Below are 21,794 nucleotides of genomic sequence, written 5' to 3' on the forward strand. Positions count from 1 at the left end.
GTAAGAGAGCCAACATCCCAGTCTTAGAAAAAAAAAAAAAAAAATCGGAAAAAATTGGCTTGATTTTTCTTTTCTTTCTCAGTCTTGAACTGCAAACTCTCCTTGCCTCTGTTTGACTCCCTCACTCGCTCAGCTGAATAAGGCAAAACAGAAAAAGAGAAAGGGGAGTGTGGAAATTCAGCGAAGGGAAAATGCAGCCATGAAGCCGTCCTCCTGTCACCCCTGAACCTCTCCCCTTCCCTTCTTCTCCTCTCCCTTTTTTCCCCTCCTACCTGCTCACTCCTTCCTTCCTCTTCTTCTTCTTCTTCTTCTTCTTCTTCTTCCTCGCAACCCCCCCCCCCCCCCCCCCCCCCCCCACCACCACCCTTCCCCCCCTCATCCCCAAAAGCGCAAGAGGGACAGTCCAGTCCAGGTATAGCTACTACTCACTCAGCCCTTCTCTTCCCAAAACGCCTCACTACTCCGACACATAAACACTTGGACACACACACACTTCGTCTCCCAGAGCGTCCCACACAGCCAGAAGCAAACTGACTGGCTTGCATAGTACACACTCATGGATGCACTAACAAAGTGCATATACAGAAATACACACGCACACACACACACACATTTCTTGGAAAGCTTCCCTGCACCAAAAACAAATACCAATCTTTAGTTAGCCTCAGCTGCGGATAGAAAAGAAGGAGTCATTTCGGGACTTGGCTCTGGTTTACCGAGGCACAGATACAGACCATTTCTCCGTATGCCTGCCTTTCACAGCTCGGGAGCAGCTCCAGATTCGACTGTATCATAATACTGTGAAAAAAAAAAACCCCGTCCTCTGTCACTGATATCTTTTGATAACATCCAGCACTAGTAATAGGAGCGTGAGAGTGGCCGACATTCGGCAAAGCAGAAATGCTGAACTTGTTTATCATGTTTTCAGTCTCAGAATTAACAGGTAGGGTCGTGCAGTTCTCCAAATGTTGGTGACAGCACATGAGCTCTGTTCCATTATAGGACATAAGTGGGTGCCAAGTGAATCAATACAGCACTCAGAGACGGGGAGACAGCTTCAATTTTAAGCCTCAGGAGCAAAGAGGCACATGGTGCAGCAAGTTTACCCTGTTTTCCCCAAATTAAATTCAGGTGGAAGGCAGAGATACGTCCTAGAATTCAAACTTAAAAGTATAGTACAAGCCTGCTCTGTGCAGCAGCGACTGAGCGCTCCGTCCACAGAAAGCTGGTCTCACTAAAATTAGCTCTTTTCCTCCCTCATCTCTTTGGTATTCTTTAGTACGAGGCGTCATAGACTGGCTGTTTTGGTAAACAGGGGCATGCTGCATGCTGACATCACGTTACAAGAATTCTGGGTATTCAAGTGTAAGGAATAGATGGCCCAAAAATAAAATGTATCTACTCATCTGGGTAATTATGGATACCATTGCAGTTATGGGCAGAGACTAAAGACCCGCCTGCATTCTTACCCTAATTTTAACTACACCGAACATTCACCGAACCACAACCAAATCTAATCTTAACATATTCACCTTTATATTTAAACTTGTGTTCTCGTGTCTCAAGGCTTTAACTAAGCTTAACCTTTTTTTAAACCTCATGCCGAAACCCAACTTTCCAATCGCAGCACCATATTTTTTTGCTAAACATCCTCATGTCATTCATTTGCAAACTGCAGCCCCAGCTTGTTCCTCCCGTTTATCATCATCCCGTTCAGATGGAAGCATTGTTTTTTTTTTTTTCTGAAAGATAAATTCTGGATGAGTTCTTCTAACAAGTCCTACCACTGTTCTGAAGCAATTTCACAGTCCTCAAAGATGAGACATGTCAGCACCGGATACCAAGTATTAAGAGTTCAGAAGGTGTTAAAAAATGTATGTTATTGTGAGAGGTAGACAATATGGTTTCTGCAACCACACCTCCAAGGACTTAATACACAGCTATTTCACATTACTTTGTGGAAAAGAGATGTCAACTTTTTTAACTGGTTATAGGTCAATATACTATGTGCATTAAATACAGTATGATTATGATGAGGCAGCTTGGGTATGGTTTGGTAATTAAGCAAAAACCTTTAACACTGACTTCATTGATAGAGCACCTGCACACTCCTAATTTCTTTCACTATATGACGACACCTTATTGAGCATTCAGGGCACCATCATGTTTGCCTACAACATACATGCTAATGCTAAAACAGACCAATTTAGAAATGCAAGTACAAAGTATCAAAATATTAACCAAGGGGGTTTGTTATTTTGGACTACAAAATTGTACGAATTGAATTTGAAGTTTCAAACTCATAATTAAAAACTTTTAAGAAGCACAAACAGGAAGCAAGAGTCTTCTACCGGACGACTACAGTTGGAAAATCTTTGTTTCTTCTTTGGATATACACTGCAATCATTTATCACTGTGTTTAACAAGCTGTTTGGAGTAATTTGACAGTCCTTTTTATTTTTGGAACTTTATAGAGCCGACATGAAGAATGTTATATGGAGCTGTGCTAGCTCCTCTGGTGTTCTGACTGACTTCGGGTTGAGTGGTTAGTTAATCACTAAATCTTTGAAACACTTTGTAAAGTTTACTTTTTCGAGAGGTAAAAAGTGAAGCCTTATTTGCCTTTTTGTCCTTTGCTCTTATAATCTGCAAGTACTGGTCCTGACTTTGACATACTGACTCCAGTATGACCTCGAGCACACAGATAACCAGAACGAAGTTTCCTTCATGGAATAAATAACAAATAAATGCCTTAAACTCAAAGTGGATCCCCACTATAATCTTGCAGTAATGAAATTTTACTGTGTCAAACCTTTAGCCTGAGTTGGGGGTTATAAGATGTGTTTGCTGGAGTCCTCGTAATCCCTTCAAATTGCTTCTCATACAGAGCTGAAAGTTGTACTGTGCCATTTCATAGATCATAGATTATGGGTTCTGCCTCAAACGCACCTGATGAACTCAGACCTGAGTTCCACTACGTTGGCCTGTAAGCACGGCTGACTGCTTTCTCTCCACATGCTACTTTAAATGAGTTGAAACAGTATAGAATGATTAGGTGAGCTGTAGTGTTTAAGACTTCCAGATTAATCCTCGTCCAACTTTTAATTCAAACAGCTCCCTGTAATCTAAACTCCACGCAAATGAGGACTCTGTAAGTTTGCTGTTTTACATTTCTGTCAAAGTTTACTGGCACTTTCTTTAATGCAGCTCGTCTTCTGCGTCTTCAGGCGAAGAATATCACCGCTTTCCAAAATTCAGCGTCTGTACCCTTTCCATCTTCTCTCCTCTCTTCTCTCTCTCTTCTCCCTCCGTCTGATATTCTGCTCACGCACAACTGCGGCAGCCCTCCTCCAATCGCTGGCATTAATCCACACCTCAGACCCCACAGACACACTGTCTGCTCTCCCACAATGCACCTCAACTCCAAAACTTTCCCAGACACATTTGGCCTTCTCTCTATCGCTTACCTCTCCCTCCCTCTTCAGCCCCCTTTTCTTTCAGCCGGTCTCCCCATGGCTCTTCATCGTCCAGTTTCATTTGCTCTGCCTCTTTCTTTCTCAAACTCTCTAAATTTCCCCTTTCTTTCTTTCTATTCAGCCACTGCCTGTCTGACAAAAGTATCTCCTAATCTTCCCCAGAGTCCATTTGACACAAAATGGCGGCACCACAACCGACCAATACCGGTCGTCCATCTAACATCAGAGAGTAATGGAACACTCCGCCTTAGTTGTTTTTTTTTAAAGTTTTAGATTCTCAAACATGTCATGTCGTGGACCCCCATGTAAACCCACCATACAGACCCAGATCCCATTTATCAGGATTTGTGTAAACCTGGAGCACAAAAAAAGGCTCTTATTCTAATTAGAAAACAGATTTTAGTTATGTATTCCTGCATCTGGATCTTGCTTGGTTAATCATTTTCCTTCTTCCCCCAAATCACTTATTTTTCTCTTTTTTTTATTATGTATAATTGGCCAAATGTAGCCATTATGACATTGATTCCAGATATTCCCAACACAACTGCAACTGTTTAATAGAATGGTTCTTTTTTTTTTGCACAACCTACAACATCAATGGTAATTGTCAGCTTTTGTGTCAGCCTCTAAAGGAACAAGGGCTTCTTTCTTTGCCATTTTGTACTGACATTCAACAAAAATCCCTTCATACAGGAAGCAAAGAGACCATACTCTCCACCACAGTAGCCTCAATAGACCGGAACGTGATGCAGCTACAAAAGTTCTGCAGCAAAATGTACAGTAAGAGATCCATTTCTAGAAATAGACGAGGTAGGCCGAGGTAATTTGGCCTCCTCAAATGTTAAAATACACTACAGTAAAGTTATTCACCACACAATAGAATGCAGTGAATATCATGTTAAATACTTTTAATGACTGAAGCCTTTCAAGTATCCCTGGAGGCGAAGAGGGCAAATACACTTTTTCAGAGCAGGAGTGGAAAGGATTTAAAATGTAAAACCAGAGCTGCAAACACATGTATTGTAAGAATTCTACAACCACTAGGAGGAGATACCATTCAAGTATTTATTAAAGGAAGATGACAAAAGAAAGTCATAAAAGCAGAGGAGAACCTGCTGAGGACCACCACAGAATGAACTTATCAGTTGTGTTCCTAATCTTCGTTGGGATGCCAAGCTCCTTAACATTCTTGTATGGCACGGTCACTAATTTATTGCATGGTCACTAATTTATTCTTTGGCAATCGACTCCTAGGAAAGAAAAGACCCTCTGCAAAGGCCACTAATCAGCATCTGTTGGCTTGGACGGGTAGTCTCCCCTCTGACAGTGCTTTCCTCATAAGGGTTTTAACATTTATCTGTGATCTCGTTTGGCTCCGGTCTTGGGAATCTCTCTGTTGCGCTGGGAAAAGACAACGCTAAGAGGATTGAATTTGGAGCTAGTGGCAGACATGATGGGAAGTGTAGAGAGAAACTGGAATGAGTGAGTCCTCTTCTTGGTAAAGATTTATCCAAGATTAACTATGAGTAACTATGAGTTTTTTTTATTACTAAAATGTGATCATGAGGGAACTTCCACTTCCCTCCCACCCACACAGATGCTATATTCAGTTCCTCAGAAGTTGACCGGTTTTATGGTCCGAAAACGTAATGCCACTCCACATCATTTTCATGTTACGTGTTCCTCAGAAAAGAGTCGGATGATTAAAAACAGCCCAGAGTCCCTAGGTATTACATCCACATTTGGCAATTCTGCCAAAGTAGAGTGTACTATATAGTGAGGCAGAATGTGAGGGGAGAGACCTGTAATCAACATTTGTCTTTTTATTGCCATAACCACCATCTTTCCCGAACTGTAACCATACTGTATTTGCCTTGTGAATTTTGGAGATCAAGAATTAAAAAAAAAAAAAAAAACACATCAGCATTGAACGTAAAAACACATCAATGGACGTAATCTGTGGTTCTGTGGAATCGTCTGATATCAACATTCTTGTCCAGTGACGGAGTTGGGGGAAAAAAATCAAATCATCTTTTAGTGATTTCCACAAATTCTTCTCAGGTTGCCAAAAAATCAGCAAGTCAACAGCATTGATCACTAAGAGTCTAGGGCTGGGTATCAAACCCCAATCATTTCTTGGTAACAACAAAACAACAATAAAAGAAAAAGAATGTATCAATAACTATGGGCCATCTATTTTGCTTTAGGGTTAAGAAACCAATCATGAACCACAACATTCTCTGACTCCCTTGTTTCCTCTCATGCCCCCCCCCCCCACCCTCGGAATAATAATAATGAAAAAAGTGTCAAGTGCCAAACCTGTCAAGTACCAAAACGTGACTGTGAATGCTCGCTCAGATTTGTACTCTTCCTTAGAATTTTCTTTGCTCAGTTTATAATTTTTCTGTTTTTAGACCATTTTTTTAAGACAAAGTTTTTACATGGCTGCTTGTGCTTGACAAAATTTAGGCATAATGGCTTCTACTGTTATATAAAAAGAGGGTTTGATAGAAGATTGAAAGTATGATATCAGTACCAAAACTCAACTTATCAGTATTGGCTTTAACTTTTCACTGAATCACAGAAAGCAAAACATATTCATTGATACTAATTTAGATATAATGTTATACAAACAATCTGAATCGTATCGGTCATATTGTAGTTGGATGCTGACCTCATTACGTCCGTGTTTACCCAAAAGTCAATATTGGCCTTGTATATCGGCAAACATCGGTCTAACTCTGCCGCCAAGCCTTTTGTTGTTTCCTTTTGTTTCCTCCATCGTACCAAACGCTCCCTCGTTCTCTCCTCTCCCCCACCCCCCCCCACCCTCCTCACAATCCCTTTTGCCCTCCTCGCCTTTCTTCCTCCTCTCTCCATCTCTCTGCCCGCCCCGCCACCCTCCGCTCCCCCACCTCCACCACCCCCTCTCTATGTTTGTGTCCTCATCTGACCCTGCTTGGCCTGAATCGCTGTCGGTGCCCATTTGGATCGGGCACAGCTGGTGTTGCCGCTGAAAGCTGAGTGCCATTACCGCTGCTGTCTGCTGTCTGTGCTGTCTGCCTGTCTGTCTGACACACGTCTTCATAATGATATTAGCCCCATTTCTCCTATTTTTAAAGCTTGAATTCACTCATTTCCCTTACTCCTGCTTGTTCTTTATTGTCATTGTGTATCCTTTTGTTTTTTTTTTGTTTTTTTTTCCCGCCGTAATGACCCAATCCCTCTGAGGGGGATCATTAAGTTTTATCTTATCTGCACTGCCACTGAGGAAATGCGCAGAAATTGCTAAAGAATCACATGCAGATACAAATAATAAACATGTCAGCCATTTCAGAGATACAAAGCGTGGATGAGAGGAAGGGGCATTTGTGCTCCTCTCAGTCCAATCAGATGTCACAGGTCGATAAAGACCAGGAAGTGGCGAGAGTGTGTTTGCAGCGGATTGGCTGGCGCTGCAGCAATGGCTCACTTTGTGCCAGTTGCCGATAAGCTTAGTGAAAGCAAAGAAACTAAATCAAAGCCTGCTATGCAGAGCAGAGAGCTGCAGAAAGGCTCTGATAACACTTTTTCAAGCAGTGCTCATAAAAGCATGATAAGACCAATGAGTATATAATAATTGTTAATCAAATGTAATATTTAATGGGGCATGTGTGGAGTTTTTATACAGGTGATTATACTGTAAAACATTCATCTGCAGTCCTAATGGGATTATAATGTTTGAGGATTTTTTCACTTCTCAAAGGAAGTAGAAAATGTATCATCAAAATAAAAGCTTCTGCTGAACTGAACCTCTCGCTGTCCCAATTTGGGATCTTTCTTGTACAATAGCATGTTACAAATTTATAAAAGATGATTGTAAACTACAACTACTTTGTTTATTATGGCGAGCAAAGGTTCTCTGGGGCTTCAGGATGTTTGGAAGTGAAAAATTCCGATTTTTGCACCACTGCATGGCGATTTGTGACACACTGAGCTCACTGTTTGCTCCAGCGCTTACGACGGGGATCAAGGCCGTCACACAACAAACTAGATAGAAGCCTATTAAATTTGGCCTCTTCCACAATGGCCTCCAAAGGAAAGAAGGGAATTTTAAAAAGAAGGGAAATAAAAAATGATAATGATGCTGACTGCAGCATTGAACTTTGACTTGTTGTTACAGTGCTGATAAACTCCACTTATGGGTCAGTTTTCAACATAAACTCAGTCTCAAAAGAATAACTAAATAAACAGCCATGTTGGAGGCCACAAAAGAAATGGCTAATGTGTTTCTTAGGTTACGACCAAAATACTGCGATTGGTAGGTTCTACTTTAATTAATCCTACAATCCTACATCTACATTTCATACAGTTTACCTCCTGAACAATTTTATTGATACCACTGATTAGTTTTATGTTGGCTGCTGATTGAGGCACAAGCAGTCAGTAACTACATTTATATAGCTATATTTATTTGAGACTGCTTGTTGGGTGAAGCACATTCACATTGTTTTGCAAGGGTGACACTAACATCAGCATTTTGTTAAAGAGACTGACAGCAACAGGAAGGTCACAAAATGCTGAAAAGCTAAACAGAGACCTTTTACACCGTGATTTTAACACTGAGACATGACTGAAGAGATTCTGAATGTCATTCTAGTCAGGATAGTATCTAGTTTTTTTTACTGTCACTGTCTATTTAATGTTAAAGAAACAAATTATTTTAAAAGAAATGATGAACTAAAACAAGTCCCCCAGAGGAGGACAGCTCTGACTGGATAATGTTTGAGATTTAGTAAAGAGGCAGTACATGAGTAATATAATGACAAACTCATAAAATGAGTCTCATAATATTGATGTTTTCATTCTAAACCTTCTGAGCCGCAGCTGCTTAGAATTTAAAAGTATGCCGGAGATGAAAACATTCCATATTAGTATCTGTGTAGCACGATTTTAAATTCACAACAATAGAGATTTGTGGTTTTTATTATCATTATTAATTTTGTTGTGTTGAATAAAACTTAGCTGCAGGATCCACAGCCCCGTGGACAAATCTGCCTGTGAGCAGAGTCATGCAAACCAGTTTTTTGAGGCAGACAACTGCGTGTAACCAATCAAATTCCAGGCAGAATTTTCACCACTGTCCAATCAGACTGCAGGACTTTAGATCAATTTTGAAAGCAACTGCAGGTTGAAGTAGTCTTGGAGGCCATTACGCTCATTGTGATGCTGAATGTAGCGTACCACAACACATGCTACAGTATGAAATGAGAGCTGTAGTGTCGTCCCTGCAGGTTGTAGTCTGGCCCCACCAAGGTCCTGAGATCTGCTACAACTGCCTGCCTGCTCTCATTTCTCTGCAGCAGCCAGGCTCCATACACACGCAGTTACAACCAGCATGGCTATTATTCAGATAACAATGGGAAGTCTCTACCTGACCACCACAATTCAACTAAGCACAAATGTTTCTCAAAATGCCTAATTAGGATCCGTTTATTTAGTTCCTAAAATGTAAAAACCGTCATTGCAGTCATTAGTTCATCAAAGAGAACCCTGAAGTAAAAGCATAGATTCACTGACCTCTTCTAGTTAAAGTCTCACCTCTGACAACACCCATACCTTCACTGCAACCATCAGTGAAGCAAACAGTGATGTCACACTGTACCCACCTCACCCTGAGTACACTTCTACATCACTGCAGCAAAATGACAACTTTAACTACCGCAGGGTAAGAAAAACAAGATTTCAGCTGACATTTAATCACTTTTTACATATTTGGTTGTAATTAAAATTCTGTCAATAAAACAAAATAATACTGGATACTACTTAGAGTATCCAATATTCTTCAGCTCTTAAGAATATTTTCAATACTTCTGACATTTTTTTTTTCTTCTTTTAGCGGTAGCCAACTTAATGACACTTGTAAGTAGTCCTTATCAGGAAATACAAAAAACAGCAAACACTCTCTAAATAAGACCATGTCATTGAATCAAGTGAGTAAATAAGTGGGTGATTGATGCAAGTTTGGCACTTGGTGGAGCAGCTAAGATGAGCATGTTAAATAACATTTCATTAGCTTTTTTAATGTGTGTTCACCAAGTCATACAAAACAAATGAATGAGCTCTATTTTGTGTGTAAACAATATAATTTTTATTCACAGTGCAGGAAACAGTATATGCATTTCTATCTATGTGCGTCTGGGCCCTTTTATTCATCTTTTAACACTGTTCCCCCCCATTCACCACCATATCATTTCATCTTTCCCTCTTTTACTTTTTAATTGATATTCATTCCATATAGAAATGTTGAACACCTTTAGCCTGGAGGTGGTGTCTTTGAATCTTGGACTCTTACTATTGGCTGCTTGTAAAGGTGGTAATAGATTCACGTTGTGCACATACAGTATTTCTACAGTAAGTATGTAATTGTCATTAACAGCAGTGTCTGAAGGCAGAGGCAATCAACATGTTGTTACTGTTTAGCCCCAGTGTGCCAACACAGACTGTTTAATTAGACTTTCTAAAGCATCTTGATTGCTCATTCAATAAAAGGCATCTGTGTGTTACAGTAGGTGAACAGCTCCAGCTGAATGGAGTGGAAACCAGTTACCAGTTACAGTATGTTACCATGAAAGCAAATGGCTCGTTTCAGTTGCTCCCTAATGTAAAGTACACATCTCTGATGTGATGATCTGATGGAGAATAGACACGTTTAGCTGAATGCAACATTGATTTGATTAGACACAAATCTACATCAGTACACTGTATTGTGCTTACTATAAGTGAACCTTGATTTAAGATTTTTGTTTTATATGAAAAGAATTTGTTTAATTATCTTTTGAGGCCTGATTGAAGCATAGTTGGGTTAACGCTACTGCTTTTTTAATCAATGTTATGTTGAGTTATCAATGTTATTGTAGAGTGTTAATGCATCATATAAAAAGTGAGGCTTTTTAGAGGTTTTTTTTGGGACATTTTTTCCTTTATTTCACAGTAGAGATAGACAGGAAAGCTGGGATGAGAGCGAGAGGATTGACATGCAACAAGGATCTCCAGGTGGGATTGAAGTGAGGATGTAGAGATTAGATGTTATGTGCCTTTGACCACAAGGCAATGATGATGCCTGGAGAGTTTTGGTTTAGTTTTTATAAACGAAAAGGTGAATATCTAGCAAAGAAAAGTATTGATTTAGAAGCAAAACTCTGATGTTTTTGGCAGCGGTATTGCAAAATTTGACCAACCAAGATAAAAGCCATCAGTCATGAACAATTTTAATTTAATAAATGAATAACTGCTTTTGAAAATTAGCGACTGTGACTGCAGAAGTTGTAATCTTGACTTGAAACTTTGAAGGACAAACTGATGAGTGATTGAAGGTGACATAAATCACTTTCTTTTCTCTCAGAACTAATTATTTTCCAGTATCTTCTAAAATCCCCCTTTTTTGCAGGATTTTTGGGTTACTTGAAGTAACCCTGCCCTCTTCCACTCCTTCTCTCCTCTCTTTCTGTTGTTGTCATTTACCAGTCCGCCATAAAGGACAGCCACTGTGAGCTGACAACCTGGCTGGCTGCCATTCGTTACTCTGCCAGTCGATTTTTCTGCCACTCCCCCACCCCCCCCCCCCCCACTCTGCACCCGCCACACCAATACCCATCATGCATTTGTCAGACACTGTCTGGGTGCTGCTGCGCCTGCTGCGGAGTTGTGGGATGAATATGAGAGAGAAAACCGCTGCTTTTGTTGAACCTTATGTTTTAAGACGTGATTCATTTATTGCTTTAAATCCTCTACTAAAGAAACTGCCTGTAATGAAAATGAGTACAAAAACCTGCTGAGACGTTACTGCTAAACCCACGATTTGTAATACCAGCAGACAGAGGAAAATATGAAAAATACTAACAACAATCATTGGCATTGGCATTCATCAGAACATACAATGTGACATTTTGGATAAAAATTCCAGGGAGCCAGCAGCTATAGAGAGTCTGGCATTGACCCAGAGAAAGAAGCACAAAAATCTCTGATCGTCAGAGAGGAGAGATTGGGGCGTTTCAAGGCTAGAATAAAATATGACAGAGACAAGCCACTCAGAAAGGAGGCAATCCTTGTCCCACAAAATGATAAAGATGAAGGCCAAGGAGCTCTTTCTAATGTGGAAGATGGTGACATCTGTTGTGTGGCTGCAGCTCTGGATGTGTGGGGAACTTGCTGCCTGTTCCCATGGCTTCTCAGGACTGTACTTAACAATTAGACTCCCTGCTGAAAAGTTTTACCAAAGCTGACGGAACCAAGCTGCGGATGTCTATCATTGTTGGGGGAGCTGTGAAAGAGGCAATCAGCAGAGAGTCTGATTGTCGTCTTTCTACTTCACTGTCTTCTCCATCTTCTATGTTATGTACCACGATATGAGGGCATTATATTCTTTACACACCAGCCGTGACTAGTCATAGTTGACCTGGTTAGCTTGGCTACAGTAAAAATAGCTGCTATGTTCTGAATACGACTTAAGAGTCACCCAATGGCAGTACCAATGCAACCCTGGATGAATATTGTCCCTGTATTTATGTTCTTTCGTTCACTGTGATAATGATGTTTGCAGTGGAGATGTCTTTGCTAGATGTGTGTTATTGAAAAGGAGAAGACTACTCAACCTTTTCCCAACGTGCTTCATGTTGCCTTCACATGAGAGGGCCTTTCACATTTTTCGCGAGTTTGGCGACCACCGTAACTTCTCCTACATGCTTGGAAGGGAAGGGGGAGGTGTATTCATTTGGTTGCAATCTGCAACCTCACCGCTAGATACCACTAAATTCCACAAACTGGTTCTTTAAATGTTACTCTACAACATTAAAAGCAACATCAAAATCTAAAAAAATATTATTTATTAAGAGTTTAACACTCAAAACCTCAGCTACTGAGCTTCATCAAGACTGTGCGGTTGTAGTTTGTTTAGATTTCATTGACAGTGACCAAACAGCTGCGATCAAATTCAGATTCAACAGTTGCTAAATCCTGATTGGTTCCTTGAAGTATGTGACATTTTTCCAACAGAGCCACACCCACTTTAAAGCAGTAAGAGGAGCACAGAGAAAAAAGCAAAAAGAAATAAATAAATAAATTCAGAAATCTCTAAAGTGAAATGACCAAAACAGTTCTAACTTTCTCAGATAATTCTGTGATCATATTGGATCCCATCGCTCATTGTAAGATGCTGATCAACATCAACAAAATAAGAAATTACTTGCATTATGGGGCCTTATTTGAATGAAAGTCTCACTTGTTTATACCTCTCCTCCCATCTTTGCACAATGCAAGGGTGTATTTCAAGGTCAGGGAAAAACACATTGTCAGAGCACTTAGAGCTTACTTTAATTATTCTTATTAGCTGATACTTAGCCAGTGTAAACATGCATTTACCAGGTTAGCATCATAAGTTTCTAATGATGCAGATGTTGCCAACATGCTGATTTACTTAATGTTTCAGTGGTATATGTTGATCTCTGAAACAATCACATTCAAATCAAATCGCCTTTTGCTTCAAAATATCAAGACTGGGCTTCTAAGATTGTAGAAGAAAAATGAATTGGCTCAACACCATGTATGGAATTTCCCATACTTACGATTACTTACATACAACTCCATTCAGAAAAGATCCCAAAAAGGAAAGAGAGTAAATCAAATCTTGTATCACATACAGTCTACAGCATATAGTATAGCCTACATCATTATTTTGGCAAAGATATCTGGCACAACAACACGTACCTCTCCGGGTGAAGACCCTATCACTGAAGTTGGTGAATCACAATTTCACTGTTAATGGTGCATTATTAATTGTAAACGCCCTCATAATGAGCACAATCTCTGTGAACGGCCTCCTTCGTGTATCCAAATCAGGTCTGCTTTAATCAAACTGTGATAGAGCTCAATACTGTGGGAGATTTGACTTAAGTCTTGCCAGAAAGCCCTCCCTGCGGATTGTCATTACAGCAAAAGGGTGGCCTTTGCTAAATAAAACAAAGGCAAAGGAGAGAAAAAAATAAATAACACATGGATGGCTACTTATTTAATAATGAACTTCGCATGCTGTGGGGCTTCTCAGGAACACATGCAAAGATGGTACACATCTGTATGGCTCAGTGGAAGAAGGAAGACAGTGAGAACAGGGACGTGTTACATGCCTTTGAATGGACTTTGTGTTATGGATGTTTTATGTCTGTATTCCTGACAATCATTTAGCAAGTTATGGTAAATAAAATGCACTTTGTGATTATTAGTGAAATCTGTTATCTGTCTGCCAAAACCTCTTAAACCCTTTATTTGCAATCATGATTCCCTTAACTCATTCATGGCAATAGTTTTTGAAACCATTGAGGCCCCAAGGGGTTCTAAGTTGGCAACATTTCCCAATGCAAGTCTGTGATGTTTAAATGTATGACTTAATCCAAGTATTACTCCTGCCATCAGCTCATGCAGCATCTAATAAACATACGCTGGCATTTCATGAACCAAACAGTTTTTTGTTTTTTTTTGTTCAGCATGGAAAAATACGAGCTAATAAAACTCCAAAGCATATAGTGTGGGTGTATGTGTACATAGGTTGTGTGAGGACACAGTGTAATTTATGCTGCCGAATCCTGAGTGTAGACAGCCAGCCAGAGGATGGCTGGCCTGGTGAAGAAACATGCCAGGAATTTTAGAAGATGGTTCAGCAGTGGCACCAGATGTAGGCAGAGTGGGAGGCTGCATTACTTATAGAAAAATGAGTATAGGGAGCTAAAAAGAAGGGGAGGATAGGGATGCCTATTGGTATGAAAGAAACAGAAGACAGAAATGGAGAGGAGGGGAGACAGAGATTGAAGGGCAAACTGTAAGTGAGGTACAGCAGGGAGGCAGAGGAGGACAGAGGAAATAGTAAAAGAGGAATTTGAGACCAGAGGAAGGTAGGAGGCAGGTAGGGAGAAGAGAAAAGGATAATTTTAGACAGTTTACAGGTTGTACTTACCATAGTTGAGCACACTCACAGTTTTCCTCACTTTCAGTTTTCCCTCCAAATAAAGTGGTAGGTAATCTGGCTAAACTGTCATTTTATTTACAATCTGTCTGATTGTTTTACTGATCATGTTTGTTTCCCCATTGGATTTAGATTTAGCGATGCTGCCACGTTCCTAGATTTCAGCAAATATTTCAGCAAAGTATCCCCATGAATTACATCCATATTACTGTCCGGCACCTCATGATTTACGTGCAGTGCCAACTTTCAGTGCTAATGCAATGCAAGTCGTGTCTCCTGTATGGTGTGAGGCAGAAAGTAAGGACTGGGAAGGTCCGAGGGTGGATGAGCATATAGTGTATCTCACTTTCATGTGGTAGAGTTAGAATTCTGTCACAGACCTAACCTGAGCTAAGAGGTTTAGTTGCTTAACGTTTACCATACCTTAAAAGTGTAATCCAACATTTGGAATTGCTCCCTTGAAACAATGTTGGACTCACGATGGACAGTAAAAAATCAATATATATCAAGATCAAAATCAATGCAGCAGAACCAGAGATATCGTCTTTTACACCATGCAATCCTCTTTCTTATTGAAGGCGCCAGGTGAGGCTACTACTTAAGATCCTCATGCATACCAGTTTTAACCTGGCTGACACAACTGGAGAGTTTCCTTTGAAATGTTGTCAAACCCACAATAACAGGATGCTGTTAACATTGTGGAATTTATTAGTACTGGATATACAGTTTTCTTTTAATGAAACATGACCTTTGTCCTTTTATAGCTCTGCCATTTTCTCCCATCTCATTGGGCAAGCTGTAAAATGAGAGGTCTGGGAAGCCAATCTCTGTACTAAAGCTGTCTTGGCTTTAGTACTGTATCAACATACAGCTAGCAAATTGGAGTTGTCAGCAGAGCAGTGGATTCTCAGTGCTGATGTCCAGTACTTCTGTAAGCCAGGGGAATCCAGTCGAAATGACGCATCACTTCAGTCGAATAAACAAAATGAAGCAATGCATCATTCTGATCCCATAGACAAACAGGAATCAATTCTACAATAAATATGTAATCAATAAAACTACATCACGCGTATCATTTCAAAAGTGGACAATGCTGACTGGATGATGTGCACTTTTTCATAAAAGGTTGATATCAGCCATTTATGTCAGGAAACCAATTTATCACTGGAGAACATCCTACAACTGTCCTTGTTCTCCAACTGTGAATCATTTATCATGCAAAGTACTCAAGCTCTCTGGTGCATTTGGCCATATGGGAACATTGTGATGCACTTTATTTCATAGACAGATTATAACGGGTGAGGGAAGAAGGCAGAGACAGGAAGGAGGAGGGGGAACAGTGCTGTCTATGACTTCCTAAAGCTCTTTGAGCCCTCAAGAAGAACAATGATTTCTTCCTCTGAATCTGCTGTAGCACTCCAGCACAGGCAATAACACAGAGGTGTTTGGCAAGGAAAGATGGAGGAAGAACACCCTCATGTGCTACTGAACACATTAACTTCCATAGAAAGGGCTGTATGGAGGGAACAGCAATCCACTTAATGCACAGCACTGGAGAACCATTGGCTGTCAAATGAATGATGATATGGGTTAACACAACATTGATGAAAAGCATACATGAACGATACTGATGAACTGAGAAGAGGAAGAGACTACTCAGAGTGTCACTACTCAGAGTGACAAATGTGCAAGGCAACGGAAACAGTGGTGGTCGAAGTGTGCTATTAGGAATAGCTACATATTGTCAGTATCTTTTCTCTACATTATGAAGGATATGACATGGAGGAGGGAAGCTGGCATTGTTCTCTCTTAAATATGGTTTTGTTTAAAGGAGAAAGAGGAGAGGCAGTAAAAAGACCAAGTATAAAACTACACAAGAAAAGTCTGTCTTTTCTGCCTAAATTACAAAATGTGGCAGAACAACACCTCAGGTCAACATTGATTGCAAGTGTATGAAAAAAAAGCGTGTTCTCATCTGCCATGATGAAGATATGGTTATCTATAGGCACAAATACCAATGTGGTTAACGTCATAAAATTATTATGGTCATGGTTGAAAGAAAAACTACTTGGTTATGGTTAGGGAAAGATTGTGGCCATGGTTAAGAGAAACCAATACTGACTGTAGGTTGAAAACAGGAAATGAGCAGTAGTCACACACTTTCTTAACCCATTCACCCACCCTGACCTCTTCCTTAAGAGGTTTGGCACTGCTATAACAACCTCACGCTACTTCTGCCTTTGTCCCTGACAGACAAAGTTCATAGTTCACATGGCTGCTACAGGTCCATATTTGATAATTGTAGAAATTGAAACAAATGACCAATACTTTCATCAAAGTCTTCTTGGTACACAGGAAGTGACTAAGCAAAACTAGAGTGAAACCCTAAAGGGGTTAAAGGACTGATCTTCCAACCCAATCTGCTATCAGTCAAGTTTTATATTCAACTATACTAAAGCAATTAGAGTTTGGGGAAAAATAATTTCACCACTTATTCTATTACTGAAAAGTAATTACACTCAATCATTCAACACCAATGCAGAACATCAAGTAGTGGTCTTATGGTGTGGTATAAAGTAGGGTAGTGCAGGTTGTGATGATGAAATGATGGATTTGCCTTTGACATTGTGGCTTTCCTAGTTATCACCTACTTTACCTTAATTTGGTGGTTTTAGTTGCCTTTAGTTCAGCTGCCATATGCATATAATAAATATAAAAAGACACTGGCACTTTTGGAGATATGGTAGCCTAGATACAATATTATATGAAACAAATACCCAATCAAAAGGTATTTGTACATCAAACTTTCCTCATGCAGTTTTATCATGGGTGAGGACGTTTCTGGCATTGTGTTCCAGCACTGCAAATCTTTCTATGAGTGACTTCCTTGTATCCCACAGATGGCCTGTAACGTCACTAGAGCTGTAAAGCTACAAATCAAACTTAACGCATGTTGATGGGAAATGTTCTGGCAGAATCCTTCAAAATAATGGACCTGCAAGCTTGAATCATGTTCCTTCTCTCTGAGTATTTTTTTTTTTTTTTTTTAATTTCCTCCATTTTTTCCCCCCTTACATTTCTCAGTGCTCCAATTTTAACCTCCATCCAGCCTCTGCGTGGATGGTTTAATGTTTCAAATGGGACTAATGCTGGATTGTTATTGCTCCCCAAGAGGGCGTGGGCTCTTAATGCCCCACACCGTACACTGCTTCTGTGCTTTCTCTCAGGGAATACCACTGGCATGAGGTAAGAAATCTTTGTACTGTACAGCACCTTTGGGCCACACATACAGACACACCAACCCAAACACACACACCAGATCACGTGGCACATATGCTTTGCTTGTATTGTGAACACTTTCTACCTCTTCAGAGCAGATTAAAAGACAGAAGTTTCAGCCTTAGACGTTTCACACCCATGGCATATGAAAGTCTTGGGTTGGTTTCACAAAGATAGACATTGACTAAGGTGCAAACCTAACAAACCCTTGAAATTAAAAACACAGCTGAATGAGCTAGAGCCTGAAGTTGCTAAGCTCCAGCCACTACACTCGAAAACATCTGCCTTGACAACGTTGACAAGAACATTTTACTAGGTTAATTTGGTAATGACCAGAGCAATAACAGATCACTCATTACTGCTGTCTCTTTAAATTTTATCATATTATTACTTGCTCAACACCATTATCAGCAAACCACAAATGTAGCTGTTTTCTCCTTTTTTGTCAATTGACAGCAGGGGCTACTGATTGCTAGTTGTCAGCAGGCCTGAATGTTACTTAGAGTACAGACATATCCTTGGGTAGGGAGGCTAACTTTACTACTAACTTAACTAGGTTTGGTATTAGTCTTTATTTTTGTCCAACTACCTCTCATTACATCAGTCTAAGACCAAATTGACTGGTTTAACTGGTTCTACAGTCCAGTCTTACATATTTTTGTGGAACTAGCCTCTGATTGGAAAGTTGTGTGGGTGGTTCAATTGAAGCCAGTGATTTTCACATGTTTGTTTGAGCCAGTATTCAGAATCGATGAATACTGTACTTCCAAGGTTGAACGCCTACATGTTGGTGCATCATGTGTGAGCTGTCAAGGATAAATGATAAAATAATAATAATAATACATTTAATTTGTACAGCACCTTTCATTCATAGTGAAAGTGCTGACTCTGCCACAAGAGTCACATCCACATCAAAAGGCAACACACATAGAGATAAAAAGCCAAACAGAGAGATTTATAGCCATTGAATATAGTGAAGGTTACCTTTTATGTGTCCCTTCGTATCAGCTGCAGAGTCTCTCCATGATTACCGCTGTGAACAGAAACAATCAAGTCAGAACAACCAAAGAACAGTGTAACCCACAATTTTGACTTGGAACAAGGTAACTTTCATATCTTTCATATCTATTCCCTTCATTCCCTGAATACCCAGTAACTCAATCATGTCCAGTCATAATGGTATAAAAAGGAACATTTGAATTTTCCTAATGACCTATTGACAGATTAGATAAGTGTGGGTTGACACTAGAGACAAAGAGTAATAAGTTTGGATTGTGAAGAAAGGCAAAGATGATGATCATGGTTCCTTATATTAAAACTCCTTTCAGCTGTTTAGAAGTACTTGACCTTCAGTCGCTGTACAGAGCTCCAGCTCATCATTCACTTGGCAATGGAGCTAGTGGCATGAACAATTCTTAACAGGTTCAACAAACCTGCAGTCACTCTTTCATTAAACCTCGTTGAGCTGCTACCTATAATGAAACCACAGAAACACTTAAATGCTTTAAATACCAAACAAGGTCCGCTCTTCTTTCTACAGCTGCTGTGGGTCGGTCATGTCTATTACTAAGAATTCAATTCATATTCACTATGGAGGGAACAGGAGAGGGTCACACTTTATGGTAAAATGAGGAAATTATGTTCACAAGGCTCAAAAAGTTGGTGAAGGAATGAGGAGAGCAAATACTTTGGCAGCACTGTGATGACAAAAAACAATTCAAGACACAGTGTTCCCCATTTATCTTTTACAAATGGGCTCAAATCATTCAAAATCCAAAGCTGTATCTTCCAAACTTTCAAAAGTGCATATGTGAAATTAAAAAATGCACACTATTAGGTTACAATTTGATTTTACAATAAATGTTTCAGTTCTAACGTGTCAATAAAAGTTTATCTTATTCAAATCAAAGGACTAAGATTAAGATACAATAAAAATAATACAAAATATGTTATTGGTGTAAGGTATGGCATCTACTAGCAATGTCACATGCATTGATAGAGGCTTAGAACCAGCAGGCTGTCAAAAATATGGATGGGGATGAAGAATTATGAGAAGTCCCAATGTAAAGGCCACTTTGTAACACTAAACTGATGTCATGGATCACTCAGAGTATAGACATGTAGCGTTTGAATTCCTAGTGAAAACATCACTCTGCCAACATAAGTCGCTGGCAAACATGAATTGGTGTCCAGAGCCCCATTCAGACATGATTAACATTACAGGAGAGGTTGGGGATGAAATATTCACTGTGCTCCTCGGTAGTTTAACTCCTCATTCCGTTTGGGAAATTGCAAGATATGGTCTGTAATAGACATGGACATTCCACAGGGCGAAGCCAAAAGTCTCCCTAGTGGGGTGTGAGAGTTGAAGGTGAGGCAAAGATACTGCGTGAGTTGAATTTGAGTCAAAAATCTGTGATGTCACTTGAGGCAACGACTTGTTGGGGCTGAAAAAAATCTGGAGGTGTGGAATTAGAAAGAAATGAGCTTAAGTTTAAGGCTGGCTCTTCGATGGCTACATTAGCCACTACTAGCATAACAAACCCAGATCTGTATAGTGGAGGGAATTGAGTTGAGTTGCATTGTGGGTAATGGAGGCACCAGCTTAAGAAGAATGCATGGAATAAAAAAAGATGATATCTCTGGTTCCACTACATCAATTTCAAACTTTTTTTCAACTGCCAGTCATGAGTCTAAGAATGTAGGAATGCTATAGTGCAATGTTAAATTGCTTTAGAACTCTTTGAAGATCCTATTTTACCTGCAAGGATCTTTGAATAAACATGTATTCTGAATATTGATTGCCATTTATTGTATTATGTTATGCTAAGTATACTCTAGCTAATGTAGCCTCAGTGTTGACTGTAATGACATGACAATGAGAACAAGTGTCTGGATACATCAGTCACTGGTGATTTGTTAAAGCAAAATCAGACACACACACACACACACAGTGATAAAAAGCCTAATGGCTAAGTTGTATACTGAGTAGTGTGGAAACAAAATGGCAATTTAGTGTGAATATCAGGGCTAGAAACAGTATTTGTGTACCCAACATTACTGACTGGTACATGGTGCTTCAGAACTGACCCTTGAAGTGACACTTCAAACCATTCAACAGCAATAATAAGAGTAAATACATAAAGAAGTGGCCATTATATTAAGGAAGAAAGAATGAGGACAAGACACAGTATGAATCTTGTATAGTCTGAGTCAAAACAGAAACAGCAATATTTTTAGCTATCATGAAAAAAGCACCAAGTCTATTATCTGGCTAAGTATAACAGGAGACAAACAGCCCTTTTAAGCCTCTGTGGAACCTTTCATCTACTTTATATTACAAGAAGGCTAAATGAACTTTGCTGACTTTGTATTCTTTACGAAAAAACTAGTGGAGGCCGGCAGCGGTTGGCTTTCTCTGGTCCCCTGTCCCTTTAAAGACAATGACCTGACCAGCAGGGCAGCTTGGCTGGAGATGAGAAAGTAGTTATTTCCAGCACCCTCCTCATTTATTTGTGTACGTGTTTTAAGAGACCTAAAGCAGCAGGCTGGATGCCTGGGTGCCATGCTGATAAAGCAAGAAGGGGACTGGCGGAGTAAGGGGGCAGCATGGGGGGGCTCGGACAGGGGATCAAGGCTCTAAGCCAGGCGGATACACTCGGGTGGATAACATGTCTTTAATGCTACTGATGGACTGCCCAACTGGCGCCCCGGCTGGCTGGCAACGTGCCCAGCGTTCTTCCACTGCCTGGGCGGCTCTATAGCTTGGATGACTGACTGTTGTGAGACAGAGAGGGAAAGTCAGGGGTGACAGACACACTGCAGACAGACAGACAGAGGCCAAAGGCAAAGACAGACTACAAATGAGGAGAATCACTGACTGACAAAGTGGGTGGAACATAGTACATAGAGGGTAAATACCTAAGCTCAGTTCATGTTTTAGGGTGAGATATGAGGTTAATTAATGTATCACAGAGGTAGCCTCCAGCATCAAACTGAAGTTACACAAGGCTCTGTGTTTGATCTTTTTTGTCCCTTTAGAATCC

At 40.1% G+C, this 21,794-nt stretch overlaps 1 long non-coding RNA gene across 4 annotated transcripts in view; it reads right to left on the reverse strand.

The window, feature by feature from the left end:
- The window catches only part of LOC121898638, a 105,564-nt gene that overhangs the window by 16,788 nt on the left and 66,982 nt on the right, over positions 1–21,794 (reverse strand). For all 4 annotated transcript variants that reach the window (XR_006096530.1, XR_006096529.1, XR_006096528.1 and 1 more), the window contains exon 3: positions 18,733–18,781. This is a non-coding gene — a long non-coding RNA (uncharacterized LOC121898638). The remainder of the gene's footprint in view (positions 1–18,732; positions 18,782–21,794) is intronic.

This window comes from Thunnus maccoyii, chromosome 6, assembly GCF_910596095.1.
Source record: "Thunnus maccoyii chromosome 6, fThuMac1.1, whole genome shotgun sequence".
In the NCBI taxonomy this organism is placed as follows: Eukaryota; Metazoa; Chordata; class Actinopteri; order Scombriformes; family Scombridae; genus Thunnus; species Thunnus maccoyii.